We start from the raw sequence: 25,165 nt of genomic DNA on the forward strand, positions 1-25,165 counted from the left end.
AAGGGGCTAAAACAAGTACTGGTCGGCTTGGAGTCAGTATACCTTGTATGAGTGGGGAATTCATGTTAATCACTGTAGAGAGGATGGGTGGCTCACGGCGTGATATTAAATCAAAACCTAACAGCTGATAGGGGGCTTGGTGATTATTGCAGACAATCACTTCTGCAAGCCCCACATATACAATGACCCCTGGAGAGTCTGGGCAAGACTACAGATCCCCAACAACTTATACATGGCGACTAAATAGATCAGGTGGTCAAGCTTGTATTACCAGTCACTGGATCGTCTGGTCCAGACTTGATTATTTACACCCCCACCACCATAGATCTGGAATATTGCAGTGTAGCGTTAAACAGGAAGGTGGTCAAGCTTGTATTACCAGTCACTGGATCGTCTGGTCCAGACTTGATTATTTACACCCCCACCACCATAGATCTGGAATATTGCAGTGTAGCGTTAAACAGGAAGGTGGCCTGAGGTCTTACCTCACATTTACAATTTTTACACTCATCCACCTTTGTGTGTGTGTGTGTGTGTGTGTACGTGTGTGTGTGCGTGTACGTGTGTGTGCGCGTGCGTGTACGTGTGCGTGTGTGCGTGTGTTTTTTAGTGTTTTATATTGCTAGCTCACTGAGATAACAAGGATACCCCACCCCACACAGTATACTGAGCGCCAACCAGGGTAACAACAAGTACCATCTTTTTAAGACTTTTGGGCCAGGGATCGAACCACCAACCTTCCGATCTCTGGGCAGATGCTCCACTAGACCGCAGAGGAGGTCTCGTTTAACAACAAACATGGTCTACTGATCAGAACAACAAAATCCAAAGGAATCACGATAAACAAATGTCTACTAAATAACATCTGCTGTTACTGTGACTAACATGTAGCACAAGATAGTTGATTTGTCCATTATTCAAGGGTTTAACTCCCCTCCCGCATTGGTTAGGTTTTAGTGTTTGTTTGTTTGTTTTTTTGCTTGTTGTTTAACCCCGTAATGATCATTAATCGAGCCATATGATGGTGATTCCTAAAAAATCTAGTCTGGACCAGACAATGCAGTGATTGACATCATGAGTAGTGATGTACGTAGTTGGCAACCAAGTCAGCGAGTATGACCACCCGATCCCGTTAGTCGCCTCTTAGGACGAGCATTGGTTGCAGAAGACCAATTTTAATCCAGATATTCACAGGGCATGTGCGCTATCACAAATAACAAGTGCTCGTTTCCCAAGTCATCAGCAACCGGTTGTTTACCGTTACACGCATGCTCAGCTCCCATTTTCTCCAAGTTTCCTCAAATTCGATTAATTCGCTAAAAGTGACATCTAACCCATACCCTACCCAACAACTAACCCTAAGGATCGTAAAGGGGTGTTTGATTCCGAATGGTGCTGAACCCTAAGGATCGTAAAGGGGTGTTTGATTCCGAGTGATGCTGAACCCTAAGGATCGTAAAGGGGTGTTTGATTCCGAGTGATGCTGAACCCTAAGGATCGTAAAGGGGTGTTTGATTCCGAGTGATGCTGAACCCTAAGGATCGTAAAGGGGTGTTTGATTCCGAGTGATGCTGAACCCTAAGGATAATGCCGAATTATGCTGGGGTGTTTGATAGGACAGGGGTACAAACCCTAAGGATCGTAAAGGGGTGTTTGATAGGACAGGGGTACAAACCCTAAGGATCGTAAAGGGGTGTTTGATAGGACAGGGGTACAAACCCTAAGGATCGTAAAGGGGTGTTTGATAGGACAGGGGTACAAACCCTAAGGATCGTAAAGGGGTGTTTGATAGGACAGGGGTACAAACCCTAAGGATCGTAAAGGGGTGTTTGATAGGATAGGGGTACAAACCCCAAAGATCGTAAAGGATGAGGCGAGTTGAAATGGGCTTTAAAATCGCGTTCAAGATTCTTGCACTTATATAGCGACACCCATGCATGTGTGTGTGTGGCTGTTTGTACTAGTCCGGACTAATGCCTTTTTTATGGTGCTAGCCCACTGAGATACCATGCTGCAGTTTAAGAGGAATACCCCACTCAGACACAGTTTACCGACTCCGAGCCAACCAGTCTTTGATTTAGCCCCTTTGTGCCGAGTGCCAGGCAGGGTAACAACAAGTACCATCTTTTAACATCTTTAGGTTTGACACGGCCGGGGATCGAACCCACCACCTGCAACTCCCCGGGCAGGCGCTCTATCCACCAGACCACAGCGGCGGAAAAGGGATCCAAGGTCAAATGATGGAGTTTGGGGTAACGCACTCTAACCAGCCAACCCCAACATATGTAACCCTGACGTGGAGGAACGAGAGCGAGATCTGTGAAGCAATTAAGAAATAGCCTACACAGAGCTGGGTGTATCCTCTGTGGAAGTGAGCGAAACTCCGGGTCGCTAATTTGGACTAACAGACCGCCGTCATATAGCTGGAATATTGCTGAGTGTGGCGTTAACCCTCTGGATGCCGAGGTTTTTTTCTGACGCACATTTTCCTAAGATCTGAAAAGTTAAGGTTGTGCGAGAATTGCACTCACGCGGCACTGGATCTACCTCCGGCTATAAAATTAGGCAGGGATGTAGAATATTAAATTTCCTATCTGATGGTGTAAATGTAACTGCACATATTAAATCGGTTTGAAAAAAGACATTGCAAAGTGTTGTCCGAGAATTTATTCTGCGTTGAAAAACAGCAGATTTCCCCGCTTTTTATCATACACCCATAAAAGTACTGTGCGACGATTTTTTTAATTTAGCTGTTTTACGGAAACTGTGAGCGAACAAAATACTGCCTTATATCTGAAGCCATAAATATATATCAAATGGATTGATATGCTTATGTTTAATGTAATACATTCAATACAAATATAGCCTGCCATAAATGACGAAAACTGATTTACCTCTATAACGTCAAAAGACGACAGAGAGGTTACACACGTACAAAGACAAGGGGGCATAACTCCGCTATACTTAGCACTAGTTTATTGTAACTCGGGCCACTTGGTAAGAATTAGCTGTGGATAAGGGTAATATATTTTCGTGGTGATTTGTTCACGAGGAAGCAAACTATACAGAGGGTTAAACAACAAACAAAGAAATAAACAAACCTGCCTCTGACTGACCACAGGACCATGTAGCTAATATTGATAACAAACAAACTCGCAGACGACGGCCTCGTCTACGAGTTTTTTTGCGAATTTGTATATTATTAGTATTAGTTACATGGTCCCGTGGACTGACTGACCAACAGACATTGTATTATACATGCGGTCCTGTGTCGAAAGCTAAACTTTGAGGAAGGATGAAAATCGAAGCCAATGACCCAGCGTGGACTCAATGTAGTTTGACAGCTTATCAGCACAAATTAATGCTTGGATAGGGTGGTCAGGCTTGCTTACTTGGAGGATGCATGTCATATAATATCCCAATTGCGTGGATCGATGCTCATGATGTCAGTCACAGGATTGTATGGTCCAGACTCGATTATTTACAGACCGTCGTCATATAGCTGGAATATTGCCAAGTGCGGCGTAAACAACAAACAAACAAACAAACACAAATTTATTAAATTTGTTTCAGAAATAAAAGCATTTGGATTATTTGTTGTTGACTTATCTGCAAGGCCACAACGAACACTTATCATCATATGTAAACATTCGTTCCCGGTAGTTGGAATTTAGCTGGTAAAACTTAACATTTTCTCCTTACATTCCCACCTTTGCAATAAAGATAAAACTTGTATCCAGGCTGTGAATGTAGACTACAAATTTCGAACACTGTGAACACACTGAGTCCGCCCCGGCATTTTATTGAAGAATGGTGGTGCTTAGGGTCACGAATTTTCCTGTGTATTTTAATCCTGAGATGATTTGGTTTGTTGTTTACGCCATTCCGCAATATTCCAGCTCGGTTCCTGAGATGATGAAAATTATACATATTCATTCCACTTATTGTCAATTATTAGTTAAATTTGGTGAACCAATATACTCTGGAAAAATAAATAATTGTCTTACAGTGAAATCACTGAGAAGTGGCGGATCAGTGTCGGTGTATTTGAAGTTCTATTCACACACCGCTCATTGCTAAATTGTGCTTGAAATAAAAGACAAGGCAATGACAATGTGCTTTGTTCCCCATGCCAATCTTCTAAATTGGAAGAGATGCGAAAACGGTGCCTCATCCTATTTTTGTACTTCCGTCACTGTCGTCTCGCCTCTGGATCTAGCTTCAGACCAATATGGCGGTGGTCACGTGACGTTATAGATAATATATCAACGTAATATAAGTCATTTTCTTTCTGAAACTCCTTTAAAAAAACATTCCGTGGCCTTATTAGTACACGTAAATTAGGAGTGTAATTATGGCATTTCTTCAATTCCAAATCTGTCCCCATACACTGACACATTGGGCAGCAAACGTCATCTTTTTGTTGACCCGTTTTCTGGCCGAATATCAACAGGAATTTGACCACATAAAGCGTCTTTGTCAGCTGTCTCGGGACCAAGGTCACAGTTCAAGTACAGAGCGTGTGACGTCATCATCGCCAGTTCTGACGTCATAGCGGTTTCAAGTCGGCTGTGGTTAGCCCAACAAGCTCGATCGGCCCCGTCTCTAACATCACGAATGAGCAATCGAGTCACAATTTGTAAATTCCTGTACATATTCATGTTAAATCTGGCATGTTCAATTCCCTTCGGGAACCTCGAAAAATGTTTGGGTATGACTAGGAAAATTACATCTGACATTATATGTGTATTTGTATGCAGTCGGTAGCGAGTTGTGTGTTATAAAACAGAGATCGTGTGTTCGAATCCTTGTGTGTAACAATCATTTTTCATTATCTTTTGTAGATAATATACATGCATAGCTGAATGAATCTTTTACTGCTGCGTCAAATTTTATAAGACATCATTAGAGCAATGCACGTCCCTTCCCGCATCTCGCCACCCAGAGTTCGAATCCTTCATTGAAACAATCTTTTGCAGATATATAGTTAAATGAATGTTTTACCGTGGGGTTAAACATGGAAAAAATGCACGTGGAAAGCAGGAGAAATGTAAATTATTTCTTTGCTACACCTCATAGTCAGGATCAGACTTGAAACCACTGTATCAAACTTGGTTTCTGGTAAGGGCTGTTTTCAAATATTCTCTGTTGCTTCAGTCAGTTCTATCATATTGAACTGCAGACTGCACTCAGCCCCTCTCACCACAAACAAAGGAAGCTGGTTACCGAAACGGCCATTCTTCAGAAGTTAGTCAGCCGCTTCAGTCAGTCAGTGAGACAATGTTTGTTTGGTTGGTAACGCCGCACTCAGCGATATTCCAGCTACACGACAGCGGTCTGTAAATAATCGAGCCTGGACCAGACAATCCAGTGTTTGAAATAATAAACATCGATGATGACATGCCTCAACCAACTCAGCGAGCCTGACCACCCGATCCCGTTAGTCGCATTTTACATGCAGCAAGCATGGGTTGCTGAAGGCCTTTTCTAACGGACGGGTCAGTGAGACAATGAATGCACCTGTATTGAGCAATAGCATAAGCAAGCAACGCAAAGCAAGCAAACAAACACGCAAACAAGCAAATCAATCATATACATGAATATAATGCGTGCAGTCAATCAAGACAAACCAGTGGTCGATAGCATGAGCAAAAGTCTATACACCACCAGGATGCACAGCACAGCACAGCACAGCACAGCACAGCACACAAACGCCGACGTCACATATCTTAACCTGATTGTAAGCTTAGCGATGTTGCGGCCAGCATTTAGGGTTCTGTGGTGGTTTTCTGGCCCTGAATCCCAACGAAAATCTGTAGCTTAAGTTTTGTAATTTAGTAGCTAGCCTCTCATTACTTGAACAGTACACAATCGGGTCTGTATTGTCTCAGAGGGCCTTTATAAAAGAAGAATTGTAATGGTAACGGGTTCTCTGTGTTATTTCACTTTTTACAAATATATATTGCAGTGATTACATATGTTAACACCGCTGGGGTTAAAACATGAGTGAGAACTATCGCTAGGCCCCCCTCGTCACATGGCCGAGGGGGGGGGGGGGGGGGGGGGGGGGGGGGAGAGAGACATTCATTGAGCCCAAGAGATAATCCCCCCTTGGATTTATTACATTGCATATATTTCTTGATGCTTTTTTTTAAGGTTTGAAGAGTAGTCTCCCTTTGACCCTTAACGTCTTAGGTTGTAAGTGTTAATTTTTTAGTTTTAAGTTTTGACATGACATGTGCGACAAAGATACCAAATAGTGTAAACTTTTCCGCATAATAAATTCGCCAAATATCTTTCTGCTAACCTAATATGACACTGTATACGGCAACCAAAGACACCACAACTAATAATATTCCAGCTATATGACGGCGGTCTGTAAATAATCGAGTCTGGACCAGACAATCCAGTGATTAATATCATGAGCATCGATCCACACAATTGGGATCAATGACCTGCATCAATCAAATCAGCGAGCCTGACCACCCGATCCAGTTACTCGCCTCTTACGCCAAGCATAATCGCCTTTTACGGCAGGCATTGGTTGCAGAAGACCCATTCTACCCCGGATCTTCACAGGTCTTTTTTCATGTAGTTCGTTAGCTATAGGAAATGCGCCTGGTCAATATAACATCGCCTGAGTGATACATTACCGTAGTCACCAAAATGATCGCTACTGAAAACTTACTATTCTCTCATTTAAAACTGATATCTATCTCCTGTCACGTACCTTCGTATCTTTATCCGGATCAATGACCCTGTTATTTTATTTACCGTTTATGCCGAAATTATTACGTCTCCTTGGTGATAGATTACCGCAGTCATCAAATAGGATCACTAATGAAACTAAATATCCTCTCTAAAACTGAGCTATATCTTCTACCGTGTACCTTAGTATATTTACTAAAACTTCGCATATGAATGTTTACCGTATGTACCAAAGTAAATGTCATGTTCCTTGTCTGAACACTTTGCGCAGTTTACCGTATATGCCCTATGTATGTACTTCTCATTCTCTGAAATTGTTGTTGACAAACTAATGTTATTTGTGGTGTATACAGATTTATTATTAAGATGCTAATGAATGCAACTGACCTCAAACAACACATAGGTACAAGATATTTATGAAAAAAACTACAGTATCTTCTGAGTAGATTCCCATAGTTGTTTAGTAACAAAAGACAACTGATCACAGGACAGATAACTACAACTACAAACAAAAACAACAAACACAATGTTAGGTCTCCTACAGGCCTATAGGTTTTAATACAATTAGATCTCCTACAGGCCTATAGGTTTTAATACAATTAGATCTCCTACAGGCCCATAGGATCTAATACAATTAGGTCTCCTACAGGCCCATAGGTTTTTATACAATTAGGTCTCCTACAGGCCCATAGGATCTAATACAATTAGGTCTCCTACAGGCCCATAGGTTTTTATACAATTAGGTCTCCTACACGCCGATAGGATCTAATACAATTAGGTCTCCTACAGGCCCATAGGTTTTTATACAATTAGGTCTCCTACAGGCCCATATAATTTATTACATTTAGGTCCTATAGGCCCATATGATTTAATACAATTAGGTTTCCTACAGACCCATAGGTTTTAATACAATTAGGTCCTATAGGCCCATAGCATTTAATACAATTAGGTCCTATAGGCCCATAGGTTTTAATACAATTAGGTCTCCTACAGGCCCATAGGTTTTAATACAATTAGGTCTCCTACAGGCCCATAGAATTTAATACAATTAGGTCCTATAGGACCATAGCATTTAATACAATTATGTCTCCTACAGGCCCATAGCATTTAATACAATTAGGTCCTAAAGGCCCATAGAATTTAATACAATTAGGTCCTATAGGACCATAGCATTTAATACAATTAGGTCTCCTACAGGCCCATAGCATTTAATACAATTAGGTCCTAAAGGCCCATAGAATTTAATACAACTAGGTCATATAGGCCCATATGAGTTAATACAATTAGGTCTCCTACAGACCCATAGGTTTTAATACAATTAGGTCTCCAACAGGCCATAGAATTTAATACAATTAGGTCCTATAGGACCATAGCATTTAATACAATTAGGTCTCCTACAGGCCCATAGCATTTAATACAATTAGGTCCTAAAGGCCCATAGAATTTAATACAAATAGGTCATATAGGCCCATATGATTTAATACAATTAGGTCTCCTACAGACCCATAGCATTTAATACAACTAGGTCTCCTACAGGCCCATAGCATTTAATACAATTAGGTCCTACAGGCCCATATGATTTAATACAATTAGGTCTCCTACAGGCCCATAGAATTTAATACAACTAGGTCTCCTACAGGCCCATAGCATTTAATACAATTAGGTCCTACAGACCCATAGGTTTTAATACAATTAGGTCTCCTACAGGCCCATAGAATTTAATACAATTAGGTCCTATAGGACCATAGCATTTAATACAATTAGGTCCTAAAGGCCCATAGAATTTAATACAATTAGGTCCTACAGGCCCATAGCATTTAATACAATTAGGTCCTATAGGCGCATAGCATTTAATACAATTAGGTCCTATAGGCCCATAGCATTTAATACAATTAGGTCCTATAGGCCCATAGCATTTAATACAATTAGGTCCTATAGGCCCATAGCATTTAATACAACTAGGTCTCCTACAGGCCCATAGCATTTAATACAATTAGGTCCTATAGGCCCATAGAATTTAATACAATTAGGTCCTATAGGCCCATAGAATTTAATAAAATTAGGTCCTATAGGCCCACAGCATTTAATACAATTAGGTCCTATAGGCCCATAGCATTTAATACATTTAGGTCCTATAGGCGCGTAGCATTTAATACAATTAGGTCCTATAGGCCCCTAGCATTTAATGCAATTAGGTCCTATAGGCGCATAGCATTTAATACAATTAGGTCCTATAGGCGCATAGCATTTAATACAATTAGGTCCTATAGGCCCATAGCATTTAATACAATTAGGTCCTATAGGCCCATAGCATTTAATACAATTAGGTCCTATAGGCCCATAGCATTTAATACAACTAGGTCTCCTACAGGCCCATAGCATTTAATACAATTAGGTCCTATAGGCCCATAGAATTTAATACAATTAGGTCCTATAGGCCCATAGAATTTAATAAAATTAGGTCCTATAGGCCCACAGCATTTAATACAATTAGGTCCTATAGGCCCATAGCATTTAATACAATTAGGTCCTATAGGCGCATAGCATTTAATACAATTAGGTCCTATAGGCCCCTAGCATTTAATACAATTAGGTCCTATAGGCCCATAGCATTTAATACAATTAAGTCCAACAGGGTCATAGGTTTTAACACAGCCCCAGTATCGTGACTACATATACATCATAGAACGGGTAGACTTTTCACTCAAGATATCAATCACTGAATTGTCTGGTCCATATTTGATTATTTAAGTGGTCATCTGGATTATTGAATGCAACCAGACAAACAAACATGGTTTTTTTCAAATCGAAATAGCCATGTATAATATGATATTGAACTGCATATCTCATAAAATAATGCACCGAGAACTGTGTGTATACTTCCGATAATAATAATAACCTCTGTGGTCTAGTAGACTGGGCATCTGCTCAGAGAGCTGTAGGCCGATGATTCAGTGCCCGACCGCGTCACACCAGAAGACTTAACAGATGGTACTTGTTGTTTCACTGCCTGGCACTCATCATTAATCGCATAATTATAGAATAACCCACGAACTCGGAACTTAAAACATTAATTTCACTCGTGACATATTTTCCGTAATCACTCGTACCTCGTGGGTTATTCTATTTATTACCCATATTCATATTAAAGACATGTTTCAAGAAAAAAACAATCAACTGTCGCCGATCAAGAATCAGCTGTTTTATATCAATCCGCGTGTGAAAAAACACTGTCCACTCATTCCAACCGCATTACTCAATTAACGTGTTGTTACGCGTGAAAAATATAGTTCTGTTAAAAATTGTAAAGATCACATTGTTGGAGTTATATTTCTGTCCGATTTACACAGCGTACACTATCTAGCATTGATAAAGAAGACAGGTTTCCAAAAAAGTTCATCAGGGTTTTTAATCAAAGCTTTTTTCGACAAGATCTCGTCGCTGACAGACAGCCCCCGTCGTGCATCGGCAGATACATGCACTTCACATTGAAAAGAGGAAACACGGAAAACCTGTCAATTTTTTCATGTGTCATTCGATAAAAATGCCAAAAACTGTATCAACAACATAGAAGGAATGTACAGAAGTCATGTTTGATTGAGAAAAGTTACGAAAAGTAGGTAAACTTTGAAAAATACGATTGCTGTCAGTGTCGGAAAGAATGACCCGACTTGACCCAGATTTGAGACAGCTGAAACCAAGTTGCAAGTTTATTCCGGACAAGAAATTCTGTAGACTACTCAGAGTCAGAATCAATGAGTATTCTTCTCTTCGGGGCCGGTAGATGACTGTCGACAGTGGAGTGACCCGAGTCGTTGGAAGAAATGGTGAAATTAAAAACCCCTCCATATATGGGCCCCGAGAACAGGGTGTGCACCGTGTGCAGGGAATGGACGTCGTGTGTGATTTGTGACAAGTGTGACTGATGGGAAACATGACACTGTGCAGATTGATGGGGAACTAGTGCATCTGGGATTCTGGGTGGATTTGACAAATACGCTTGTGGAGTGGATATAGAAGATGACAGGATTTTGTTGATATCTTGATGTTGTGATTCATTATTGTCGAATAACTGTTGATGGACTGGACGTTCTTGTGGCCAGAAACTTGCATAATTTGATGCGCTGGGACACCATTGTCGGATAAAGTTTGGATCATTCGTTTTCTAGCGCTGTGGTTCCTCAACCTTTTGTCTGAGGACGGTCCAGCCCTGGATGCCATGGTCTTCATGAGAGAGCCTAACTTGTTTCTACCAACAGGTTGGCGTTTTAACCAGGTGTTTTCGGATTTTACACCGAACTGTGTGTTTGGTGCAAGATAAAATGGACTCGCATCATTGCTAAAGTCTCGCGGGCGAACATCCCGATACAACTTGTATACTGCCACCGGACAACATTCATCCCCAGGTTGAGCCCACGCTTTGGGTGCCAAGTCACGGGATTGATCACCCTGTCATGTTTTTGACTGGCGTTCCAATTACTCTAAATATTCCTTATTATCGGAATCAGTCTTGAGTGTGACGTCGCCCCACTGCATGCTTCTGTGGGGCGTGGCCGACCGCAGTCCAAAGAAGACTGTATTGTTCCACCACAATGTTTTTAACACAGCATCTGGAGACTTAGTGCCAAGCTGTCCGGATTCACGGAGTTTATTCAGTTCCATGTCGGACACAGGATCAGCTCGCTGGGGTAAGTTTCCTTTTACTTGCTTTTTTAATGATTTTTGTTTTGATTTCAAAACCTCCCTCAGTTTAGCTAAGTGCATAGATTCGGCCAGCAGATGTTTGTAATCGTGTTGCTTGAGGTAACGCTCAATGCTAGCCTTGATTCCCTTCAGAGTAGACGGTTCGTATTCCGAACCATCTGATTTGCGTGCCGAAATGAAAAATTTACAAATAATAATGTAAAGTTCACTGGGGCTAATTTCTTCCACCTTTCTTGTGTCATTTAAACTTTCCTGTATATATTTGTGCACAAAATTCATATCAAGTTTAGTCTTTTTCATAGTGTTTTCGTTTTCATTGGCAGTTAAGAACTGTTCCATGTCATCATCGTTCACAAAGGCAAACCTGTCTGCATTCAGTCCGGTGTTTTGATTCGGGGGGTCGAAAAAGTCGTCAAACAGCAAGTCCTCTAGCACAGACGCTGGCAACCCCGGACTTGGTGGTGTTGTGTTTTGCGCACTAGAAACAGTCTCTGGCAAAACTCGCAATCTGAATCTTGGAACTTCTATCTGGCCATATGCAGTTTTGACAACAAATACATTAAATGTGTTCAGAGGTTGAATTATGCGAATAACTCTTCCTGTCAGATCTCCGTCCACTTTAACGGGGTCATTTACTTTGACAGGTGTCAAATGGTCAGCCATGTTTGTTTACAAACAACGCAGACGTATTTTTCTTTTTTGTAATTACGCTTATTGTAAACTAAAACTCGTGCGAAATAAATGCTTTATTCATTAAAATGTGAAATAATGTGGTTTATATGACTCTATGTTCTAGTCTTATAAATCTCGATTAAGTGAGATTGTAGCACTTGAAACATGTGAATGAATGCCCTGGATTTGTGAATGAACTCAATGAGAGAAAAATAGTCCCGTCGACCAATGAAAATTGACATTTGTTTAACTGACCAATCAGCTTCGAGAATCACTAATTGCACACTGCATATTTGAGCCCATATGGGTAATAAATAGAGCATTCATCACGAGCGTTTTTTAATATGGGAAATATCAACCGAGTCTTAGTTAATCGGTATTTGCCGAGCCTTTGGCCAGGCAAATACCGATTAACAGGACGAGGTTGATATTTCCCATATTTAAAAAAACGAGTGATGAATCCTCTATTTATCATTTAACTAAAGCATTTATCCATGACATAAGCTTATGACATAAAAACATGTATGTCATACCCCAATGACATAAGTATGCAAATTATATATGCAAATTAGCTAACCGGAAGAGAGAGTGGTTTGATTTGAAACTATATAATATATTATAAGTGAAGTTACACCAGAGATATAATCAGATTACACAGAATCGTTGTTGTTACCGTTATTAAAGTTTCAATTATTCAGCCAAAGTCTGTTCAAGTATTTTGTTTAAAATAATCCGAGGAACTTTTTTTCTCAGCGAATTGTTTATTTTGGTTTACATGGCTATGGAAAAAGGTATCACTACGCACGAGTGAGAATACGCACGTAAGATTTCGACAAGTTGCTGATGTTAATGTTTAATGCAATTATTCCTTAATTTGGAAGCAAAAATGTGAAAATGGTAAATAGAATTCATCCCTCGTGTTTTTTAATATGGGAAATATCAACCTCGTCCCGTTAATCGGTAAAACTAGATCTTTCACAGACGGCCTGAAACTGGGGACGTCAGTGCTCAAACACATGACGACATTTCCTTTGACCTTGTATCTCATAAACTTGGCTGTAATTCAGCTAACAGTGGCGTAAAGTCAAATCGCAGTTTGGCGTGAAAACCAATACGTTTTAAGAAATGTTTACAATTAAAAGGCCTCTGTTTCACAGACTCGCTTTGCCGGACTGGTACTAGTACCATAATTTCCTTTTAAAGGAAGAATGGGTTTGTGTTACCAAAACGTTTATCGAAAAGGGTTCTTCATTATGTAGAGAAATTATATAAGTCACGTGATGTTATGGCGGGCTTGGTCAGAAATGGAACAGACAACAGAATGTGAACTAAAACGTATTGCGCTAATCAAGAAAAGAAACGCACGCACGCACGCACGCACGCACGCATTTACATATGTATGCAGTGGGTTTTGTTTGAAACAGTGAGAAAGATATGTTACATGCTACAACTAGATCAACATTTCAAAAGGACATGGATTTTTATTTGATTCTGAAGCATTGTTTCAATATGCTACTATTCATTATCATCATAGACTAGTGACTGTTCCCTCCCCTGGGTGTAGACTTGTTCCTGGTATTGCTGCACTGAAGGTGGTGAGGCATTGGAGGAGTCGGTACACTTAAACAGTCTGGTTCCAAAAATGAAAACTAATTTTTTTATGGACACAAATATTATCAGCGGAGTATTCGAGGTACATTCGAGTTCTGTTTCCGATATGACAAACTGATGGTGAAGGATCATGGACACTGGCACAATTCTCCAGTACATGACCCTGGTCATATTCCTAGGAATTATCACCAAGGTGATAGTCACTCCAACAACAGGGCAACATTGTCAGCCTTTTATTTTAATTGGTACTAAATACCGGGCCATCTTGTATGACTTAATGCGAGTCCTATTTCATAAACATTCTTCCGAAGACATAGATTATTTACATTAGGGATCGGCTCGTCCATCCGTCTAAGGTTCCGCTTTGAATAATTATAATGAAAATCATCATCCGAAGATGTTTTATCTTATTTGTAAACCGAAAGAATCTTCAACACTTTCTGTGAATCTTAGGAAACGGACGTAAAATACATCTGGCTGGTGTACTTGAAAATGAGATTCTAAAAGCATAGTGATTTATTTAGTGTTTCACCCCCGAGCCTACAGCTACGAAGGTTTGATGTATATAAATGTAAAATCAACATTATTCTGTGTGTGAAGTCGGGGGAGTGGTTAAACATTGGTACATTTGTCTGTAACAAATTCATGAAAATGAGTTGGAAGCATTAATCAGAGAAATGTTGGATTACACTTTGAATATGTTTGTTTGTTTTTTAACGCTGCGCTCAGATATATTCCAGCGGTATGACAGCGGTCTGTAAATGATTGAGTCTGGACCAGACAATCCAGTGTTTGCTTTAGGATATGAATGATGTACACCTTATATGACACCAGGAACCCTTTGTTTGGGACAGATTTAAAATAATATATAAAATTTAAATCTTAGGTACACTAGACAGAAAATATAAGTTAAGTTTGTAAATAATAGACATGTATATATAAAAGAGATACCCCTTAATGCATGCCACTCTTACACAATTGAGATAACTTCATTTAATCGAATGATAGTGAGTTAGTGACTAAGGGTGGTTTTATGCTGCTTTTAGCTATACTCCAGCAGTATCATGAAGGGAGAAACCAGAAATGGGCTTCACACTTTGTACCCACGTGGGGATTCGAACATGCCTTCATATATATTCAGAGTTGTTATTTATCAAAAATATGCTTTGAAGATTTCGAGTATATAATTTTTTGTTTTGAATTGATGCGTTTGATACTACAAACCATGTAGTAATTAAAATTAGGTTTGTATGCATAGCAAATTATCTCAATTGTTTGCACACATATAAAATAAATATCAATACCCGTAACGCTCGATCACATGACGTACATATTTCACTTGATTTAGCTTAGCTTCGTTTGGAAACTTAAATTGGAACATTGCCTTCTTCACAGTGTCCTTTCACAAATTTAATGCTTACAGTAGCCAGAATAGATTTTCTATATAATGATAAAACACCAGACAAACAGCCTCGATTATCAGCCAGGCCTAAAAGGTAAAAAAACCCGATGCAAATCATATGAATGCATGACTGAAAATCAAATGGATTTGATATGAAACTACAGAGCCGTGTATAGCAGACAAAAAACTAGTATGACTGGGAAGGCAATATTTTGTGTCTATTACTTGGTGTAGTTCACCAAATGAGACAATTCCACGCCATTTGGAAGAAAGCTGTACACAGTTGCTAAATAGTAGTATCACTTGAAAGGATCTTTCTCCCACGGGAATAAGTGTATCATATACATACTTACCTAAATCATAGTATTATGGCTTCTTAGGATATAGCCCAAGCATGAATATTTTGTATCTATTATTACGCGTCTTTCGTAGTTAACCAAATGAGACAATTCTACGCCATTTTAAGGCAAGCCGTATACATAGCAGCTACGCAATAGTAGTATCGTTTGCAAGGGTCTTTCTTCAAAGGGAATAAGTGTATCATATACATACTTACGTAAATCATAGTATTATGGCTTCTAAGGATATATTCCAAGCATGAAAATTTTGTATCTATTATTACGCGTCCTTCGTAGTTCACCAAATGAGACAATTCTACGCCATTTTAAGGCAAGCTGTATACATAGCAGCTACGCAATAGTAGTATCGTTTGCAAGGGTCTTTCTCCAATGGGAATAAGTGTATCATATACATACTTACGTAAATCATAGTATAATGGCTTCTTAGGATATATTTCAAGCATGAATATTTTATGTCTATTATTACGCGTCCTTCGTAGTTCACCAAATGAGACAATTCTACGCCATTTCGGGAAAAGACGTACAGAGCAGCTACGCAATAGTACAATCGCTTGAAAGGGTCTTTCTCCAACGGGAATAAGTGTATCTATCATATACATACTTACGTAAATCATAGTATTATGACTTCTTAGGATATGTTCCAAGAATGTATATTTTGCTTTTATTATTTCATGTCTTTCGTAGTTCACCAATTCTACGCCATTAAATTTCAAGGCACCTTCAAGTAATAGTCTTTTACCCAAATGAAAGTATGATCGTTTCTCACTATTTGTTCCAAGTATAAGTATTGTGTGTCTTTAATTGCACGTCCTTGGTAAATCACCAAACAGGCCCATATGGTTTCTTAGAGGATGTATAATACTTTGTTATCAAACATATTACAAATGTCATTTTCGAAAAAAAGTGCAAAAATCTTTTACAGAATATGACTGCAGGATTTATTTGTTTAATGCTTCAGCTGAAATGTAATCTAAACCCAGTGCCTTGCCACATTTGGTATGATTAACAGCCGTCTCGACCTCGTCATGCCTTGTATTTGCTTCGAAAAAGACCAGTGTCAACAGGGATAACAGAACTTCTCCATTAGCAACATCCCCTATAATTATCTGGAAATAGGCCTCATTAAAATAAATCACTGTGTTCTGTATTATGTAAGGACAGATATTCACGCTTCCACCTATTGAGAACAACATACTTATTTGTAATAATACCATCCTCCTGGATTACCTCCCCTGGTATAGAGCTGCGTTTTTCATCAGCTATACCAATTCAGTGTATTGGTTTTTAAAAAATCACGGCTGTGAGTTTGTTTACATTAATCCAAAAGCCGCTGCTGTTCCTTTGACTGAGATTCCTCTCACATTAAAAGAGTCACTTTGTCAAATGATATTCACTCATACCCATACCTAGGCTGTACAATCTTCTTCCTTACGGCAGATTTCAATTAAGCCATTCCCGTTCTGGAGAGATTTCATTACCCCATGCGCTGGGTGCGTCACACCAATAAAGGTTTATAAAATGACTTGTTCTAGAACCAATAAGCATTTTTCTGAGAGGTAAACCCAGCTTTCCTTTCAAGTTCAGGATACATAAATTTTAAAATATATATTCCAAATTATATACAATGGAAAGTGTCCTTAACGGATTAATCAACCTTTTGCAGAGGCGGATTGAGTTTGTTTTATCTATTTTTGAAAATAATTATCCCACAGACCAAAACATGATATAATCCACTTAACATAAAATGTATATGGTATGTGCTTTGTGCCCTTCTGTCACTCACATGGCAGGCAAGATACATTTGTGACAATAATACTGGCTACGGTGGCCCATAAGGGACATGGAGTCTGTTTTTCAATATTTTGATATTTCACTTACTTTTATTGTAACCTTTTGCAAATTAACACAATTTGTCATACAAATATGTGATAAATCATGTCTAAAAACAACCGAAAACATTGAAAATGTACTTTCAAGTAGCTATTGAATCGCTGAAATGTGAAGCGAAAATGTCAAAAACTAAAATGAAAATTTCAAAAACAAAAACGAAAATGTCAAAAACTAAAATGAAAATACAGAAAACTATTTCCACTGTGGTTGAAATACTTTTCACCGCGGTGAGAATATTATCACAGTTTAATTTGCAAAAGCTTACGATAACAGTAAGTGAAATATCAAAATATTGAAAAACAGACTCCATGTCTCTTACGGGCCACCGTAACTGGCTGATGTATGTTCAATGGCTGAGTTGAAATCTCAGCCCAAATCATTTTCCCATGGTACAATAATCTCTGCTACAATTTATTTCATACAGTTGAGTTGGTAAGCATCCAAAAAGTATCAGGTAAAGCATTCAGTTTTTAAGCATAAAATAGACGGGAAAACGATGCTTTTTGCTCCGCCTTGTACAAATGTTAGGTGTCATTCACACTGCGCCGATCCCTTGACGCACGTGATGCCCAAGGCTTCCTTCGGGAGGAAGTAGGTTTCGTGGCATGTTTCTCTCTGGTATCTGTCCCTCACAGTGCATCGAGATTTGCTGATAAGTCAGTTTTAGGAAATGGAAATAGTCAATGAAATAAAGACGCGCCAAGAAGTCAAACACATAAATCCAGCTGATACATTTTCCAGTTCAACCTGGATTTACACATTGTTACACATTAGTTACAGTCCGCCGTCCAATAGCTGACCAGTAGAGGACACAGTTAAACAACTTCTAGCCTTTCTCCGAGTCTGTACTGAGTGATATGTCGTTCAATGTAAAGTAATTCTATCCTTATAATATGCAAGTCTAGATAAGTGGACAATATGAGGACACGAATTTTTTATAGGGACACGTGTTCTTATCATTGACATACTCTAGAAATTATGATTTAACATAACAATTTTGCAATAGTATTATGTGTTAGATTATTTTTTGTATTTTAATATGTAAGAGAAACATTTGATGATTTGATAATTAATTTTATCAGTTCTCATGTTCAAATGTTCTATGACAATAGATACCAATCGGTCACCATCTGTAAAGATAATTTATGACAGCCGGCAAGTAATTCAGTTTCTGGGAGCTTTATTATCCTTCTGAGGAAAAGTACATTCTGAATATGAAAACCACTGACGTAGTCAATTACAGCAAACTATTTGTATACTACATGTAGGTATTGAACTTTGTATGAACACGCCGATCATACATGTTTGTGGAGCAGAAATTCTGCGAAGAGTGGGAGATCAATTCCTCACGAGGATTTTAATGTATCAACGTTATTCCTTTATCAAACTACTTCATAATGTATTATCCATAGGTTTGAAAGGGTACTCGGGTACTCGTACGATTCGTATGGAGCAATTACTCGTGTTGTAGGCTGTTCTCTGTTATCATTCAGACTGTAACATTGTCAAAGTCATCTTATCAAGATGTAGCTAAGAACGCTGTTTCAGTGAGGGAGATAGACCTTCGTCCCCTTTCAACTGTTGAAGAGGGTGACGCGCCAAATCCACAGTACAGTCTCCCAGCCATACCAATAAACATAATGTAGGCTTATACTTGATGTGCATGCATTATGAAGAAATGGAGAGTTATAGAAAGTCTCATCAGATTTACTCTCGTCAGCAGGTTTAACAGCTGACACCTGACACCGGGACCAGTTGCACTTCACATGGAATATTTAATAATTAAATAATTCATCTTTGGGCTTCAGTCGAATCAAATTTCACACAGATCACACAGTTTCTCTAAAAAGACACTAAAAGTGACATTGTTTCACTGTTTACAGTAAAAATGCATTTTGTAAACTATTTTACCACAGTTATTAACTTCCTAAATCAAAACAGAACTTAAATACGTGTTATTTTATTTGAAATAACAGCTGTTTATCTCCGACTTCATTCCTTATAAAGGGTACCCCATTATAAGAAATGCGACGTATAGGAAGTACCTTGAAACAGTGTTGCCTGGGCAAGATCGTGGCTGTGTTTGGGGCTCTTGCCAGGTGTTACTGGAATACGTTCCCTGTGTGACTTTATCATCAAAATCTCATTGTGTGCGCTTGTACGTTTATGAATTTGCTTTCCGAATTTGCCCCAACAAGCACATTGCAGATGGTAACAATGCCATGTGCAATAGTGTGGGATTTATACACCAGATGCATAATTAATTCCTTGAAGTTGATTAACACGAAAGAATTGTTCTCCATGCACAACCGTGTATGACATGCAGACCCATTGACATCTTTATTTCAGTTTTAAAAGTGCCCCTGCTTTAACTCACAGCTTACTGCGCCTGACTACACTCCCATCTCCATATTGTACATTCATTTGGAGATTGTACGCCAACAACATTGTATATGGGAAAGGAACAATGGTGTTCTCGAAACATAAACACTGTCGCCCAAATACACCTGTCGCTTTTGGCAGGCAGTTTTGGCTCACAGCCAATTCCTGATCGTCTGAAAAATGTGAATATTGTCAGTAGCTTGATTATACGGAAGCCTTTTAGGGCCATTTGGATTTTTCTTTTTTTCTTGAAATTTCAAGATACTAAGTTGAAATTTCAAGTTATTATCTTGAAATTTCAAGATGATTATGTTGAAATTTCAACTAAGTATGTATCTTGAAATTTCAAAATAACATCTTAGTAAGCTTAGTAATTTGAAATTTCAAGAAAAAAAACGAAAAAAGCCAAAAGGCCCTTAAAGGCTTCTGTATAAAGGACCCACTATGTAATATTTAGTATGGGATGAATTCAGTATATATATAAATATTAGAGAACTGCCTGGGGAAACTACTCACTGAGTATGTCACAAAGTTTGGACCAAGTTTAGAGGGGTAGGGGAGAAGGGGTTATGAATTATGATAATCAACAACACACATGCACGTTCACTTGATCTTGATTTGATCTTGTTATGTTTCAAGCAGTGACAAGGTAGTACCTTGACTTAACACATTTTTAACATTTGCAAATCATTCATATTTATGCATTTCTCACGAATAATCGGCCACTAGGCAGAAGGTCTTTACACATTGTTTGTCAATTAACAAAATTTGTTGGATCTCAAATCAATATAACACAACATCGATAATGATTTTTATGAATGGGCATGTTTGAATTTACACATTCCAAAACTGAGCATCCGAGGATAAATTTTATTTTTTTATTGGACGAATTATTTGAAAATGAAATCACAGCATTTTTGAAAACAGATTAATGTATGCAATTAAACGCTTTTCTTCGAGGAGACAAATAAGCGCCAAATTTTGCAAAGTTGATGTGTGCTTGCAGCCAGCCAATCAGTGACGACCTGGGTTACACGTGTACCTGTCAATCATGGCAGTTTTAGCGGGACTATAAAAGAAAGAGCCATCAGTGCGGCGTCATTCTGCTTTCTTTCCAAGAACACCAACGATGTCTGGAAATCGACTACTTCGCCGCGGCCTCTCTGTGTATCGGGATATACAGTGCGACTGTCCATTCCTCTCCAGGTTTGCTCCAAGCCCGGACAACAGTGTCATCCCATCTTTGGAACTCTTCACGGAGTACAAGGCCAAAGTGGCAGCCTGGACTGAAGACAAGCAACTCCTAGCTCTCGCCGGTAGACGCCAAGCCTTCACTACTCAGTTCCGGGCGGTCACCATCAGCGTGGGCTTCGCTTACGTGGAATCTCCTCGCCGTGGGTATAAGGTTAAGAAGGTCAGGGTAGGTCGGAATTTGGGGGGAGGGGAGGGAGATAGGGACGTTTTGGGGGAACCATTGCGGTATTCTTTGAGGGGTCACAAAACTCATAGGGCAGTGCGGGAGAGGAGGGGGGATATGTTTTCGGCACCTATCGTTGCACCTGTCGGTGGAGAAATTGGGAAGGGGGTTTTTGCCACTCGGAATTATAGTGGGAAGGAGGTGGTGTGTGAATACTTGGGCCAGCTGATTCCGAGGGCAGACGTTGCTGGGAGGTTGGATGAGTACGACAGGCTTTGGACGGCCATAGAAATCATCAGGGTAATCGTATTGACCCTGATTCAAATTTGGGGGCAACCATGAACCACTCTAGGGATAATGCTAACTGTAAGTTAACCCGGGTTAAGGGGAGGAGGGGGGAACGGCACAGATTCTGGAAGGTGACCAAGACGGGGATAAGTGCTGGCGCGGAGCTCCGGTGGGAGTACGGGGTCTTCAGACGAGGAGTGGAGGGCTTCATCGACCACAGGGAGTTCGGCCGCCGCTAACATCTATGTCAGGAACCTAGTTTCTTTGACGGCCTTTTTCAAGGCCACAAATGACCCAAAAGGAAACATGAAACAGAAATGAAAACTTGAACAAAAATGTATTTCGAAAACAAGAAAGGCCCTAAATGTACTAAAACCGATTTTTCATGAAAGGAAACTTAAAGCATGAAATGAAAACATAAACAGAATAACTTCAACAAGAATGCATCTTTTAAAAACAAGAATGGCCCGAAATGTACTAAAACTGATTTTTGGACGAAAGGGAACTTTAGGAACAAAATGAAAACATGATTGAATTTCTTTTCAATTCATGACATATCACGGCCATAAATATATTGCCTAGTCATGTTACCTTTTTTTTTTCACAGAAAACAGGAAATAAGATCTTGTTGAAATATGATTGGTTGGTTGGTTGGTTGGTTGTTTAACGCCGCACTCAGCAATATTCCAGCTATATGACGGCGGTCTGTAAATAATCAAGTCTGGACCAGACAATCCAGTGATTGCTATCATGATGTTGAAATATGAAAAACATATGATAAAATGTTAAAAATAAAAAAGGAAAGATTCATGTTGAATGAAAAACTACAACTATATACATTGTTTTAAGTAAGTAAATTTCTCTCAAGCGATTTTTATCCCTCTGGCATATAATGCAGGGGGATATAGCAATCAGCCAGTCTGTCTGTCCGTCCGTCCGTCTGTACATTCAGTGTATTTGATCGAAACTTGGCAAATCTATCATTCAAATACTGAAGTGGTGCCTTTTGCTATTTAGGAATTTTAGAAATTTTTATTTTTTACGTTTCCGTGGCAACAAGTTGGACTTAGCTTCCATAAGGGTGGTGTTCATTTCTGGAGCGTTACTCAAAAACTGTTAAATACTTTCTTACAAAACTTTGCATGTCTACCAGGCACATACTGAACTAGTGTCCTTTGCTATTCAGGAATTATAGAATTTTTTTATTTTTTACGTTTCCATGGCAACAAGTTGGATTTAAGTTTTAAGATAGGGTGGGTTCACTTCTGGAGTATAACAAATAAACTGTTAAATATTTCCTTGCCAAACATTGCATGTCTATATACAAAGCGCATACTGAACTGGTGCCATTTGATATGAAGTTTTAGAAATTTTTATTCTAGAATTTTCCATTGCAGCTATTTTAACATGGGCTAAGATAAATGTTGCGTCAGTTACCTGGTTTGGGACCATAACGTGTTAAAATGGGTGGGGTATATAGATGACTTTGTTGACTATACGCTTGTTAAGTTATAGTTTCTTGTAATTTGTCATAGGTTTGCATAAACAAACCCCAGAAAGACACTTGTTTTACTTTCCATTTCATATGGATGCGACCATGGTGGATCTTTTGTGGGTAGACAATGTATGCTTCTTCAAGAACATTCAACTCTTGACTCAATACAAACAGAATTGCGCATTTACTTGGGGATACTTTACAGACGGGGGGGATTAGACGTGCACAACAGTTTGCTCAAAAGGCCACAAAATACACAAAATATGAATTATTTGTTGATCGGACAGATATTTTTTGGTTGGTAAGTTATAGTTGCAAAACACCTAGACGAGTTGTTTGGGCAGTAAGAGCACGGTTTTGCTTGGCATTTGATTGACAGACAAAAGGACCGATCTGTGTCCAGTTGTTTTTATGTTTGACAGTTACATTGTAATCTTTTAATAAAGGTATAAACATTTCTATTGTTTTTGTTGATGTTTATTTACGTTATTACTCTTGAACACTGTGTACAACACTAAAGAAACATTGTTGTAAGTTTGAAATTTCTCAAGCCAGTAGGCGGGGCTTGCTGATCTTGGCATCAGCCAGTGCATTCGTCACCACTCGTCCCTTTCCGTAACCTGCAAGAAGACTCGTCCCCCCTATCGATGAATGTTATGTGCGAAAATACGACAAACCAATCAGAATGCGCGTATGATTTCGAGTTCTTTGTCAAATAATCCCTCAGAAATAATTTTTGATTTAACATATGTCTTGCACCTAAAAATATACCCAAGACACAGTTAAATGTGTTCAATCATACTGTATAATTCCCCACGTCCCGATGTGCATTAAATTGCATCTGAAATTTATATAATATATGGGGAAATATACGTTAACCATTACGCAACGAGTTGACAATTGTTTTAGGTATGCCCGTTTACGCTAAGACGGAACCCAGTCGCAAAAAAATGGGCACGAGTCGCTATTCGGCTTGTCCCGGAATAACACGAGTTGGTCACTAATGCAGCCAGTGGTAATAATCTTTAACAAACCGTGCTCTTACTACCATGATACAGCACGGGTAAGATCAAACGTACCGCTCGCAACCCGTGCTACAATTATACCGAGGGCCTCGGATGTATTTAAGAAATTGCAACAAATTCTAAAGCCTAATGTAGCCATATCTGCCACACACCAAACCCTAAATGTTACACAATGTAGTTCAGGCAGTCATTGGGACATGTCACATTATGCCTTAAATATTTACAACCAGTGCTCCAGGTGAATTTGAAAGCCTTGGTGTATATATTTACTCGCATGTTATAATTCATCTTAGGTACTGATAGTTTTCTTTGGGTGTATATTCAATATGTCACTTCTAATGTGCACCATAGTCAATTTCACAACACTGACACATGTCAATATCAAATACAGTAAGCAAGAAGTAGCATGATAAATACATGTACATTGTTGTCTACAGTTTCCAGTTCTGTTCCCAAGTGAAGAATTAAGTCGTTTCAAGGGCACATATAATTGTATTGTAGTGGACAGCATAGTTCTGAGAGCTCCTATAATTGTATTTTTGTGGAAAGCATAGTTCTGGGAAGAAATAGCAAGCAATATTTATCTATATTCTATTTTTTCTCTCTGAATTTTACGGAAGCCTTTTAGGGCCATTTGTTTTTTCTTTTCTTTTTTCTTGAAATTTGAAGATGTCATGTTAAAGATCTTGAAATTTCAAGATACTAAGTTGAAATGTTAAGATTATTACTTGAAATTACAACTTAGTATCTTTGAATTTTAAGTTAATGTCTTGAAATTTCAAGAAAAAAATACATAAACAAATGGACCTAAAATGCTCATACCAAAAGGCTTCCGTAGAATTGGTCTAGCCCAGGAAACTTCATGTGACAAATTGTCAGTATAATCCCCCCCCCCCCCCCCCCCAACACACACACAAAAATCATAAAAAATCATTTGGCATGGCCCACGGTGGCTGACAGAGTCAACATTTAACATACAATAAATCATTGATCATGCATTTATAACCCATGTAACACTGTATACATTTGAAAGAAAATCTTGAACCTGTCCAAATTATAGATGTGTTTGTCTTTTGAGAGTGTGTGTAAGCTGTATAAATAGTTACATTTTGATATATATCAGTGTTATAACTACTGGCAGCCCATCTGTGTTCGCGGCTATACCCATGCTTGTCCGTAGGAGGAGGCGAAATGGATCGGTTGGTCAGTCTC

At 39.0% G+C, this 25,165-nt stretch overlaps 1 long non-coding RNA gene across 1 annotated transcript; it reads left to right on the forward strand.

Annotated features, from left to right (window-relative positions):
• Positions 1–10,175: 10,175 nt before the first annotated feature.
• LOC125381610 lies at positions 10,176–12,171 on the forward strand. Its single transcript, XR_007221919.1, has 2 exons — positions 10,176–11,396; positions 11,736–12,171. It is a non-coding gene; the product is annotated as an uncharacterized LOC125381610 (long non-coding RNA).
• Positions 12,172–25,165: the final 12,994 nt, after the last annotated feature.

The sequence above is a fragment of the Haliotis rufescens genome, unplaced genomic scaffold, assembly GCF_023055435.1.
Source record: "Haliotis rufescens isolate VD_foot unplaced genomic scaffold, xgHalRufe1.0.p SCAF_186, whole genome shotgun sequence".
Taxonomy (NCBI): domain Eukaryota; kingdom Metazoa; phylum Mollusca; class Gastropoda; order Lepetellida; family Haliotidae; genus Haliotis; species Haliotis rufescens.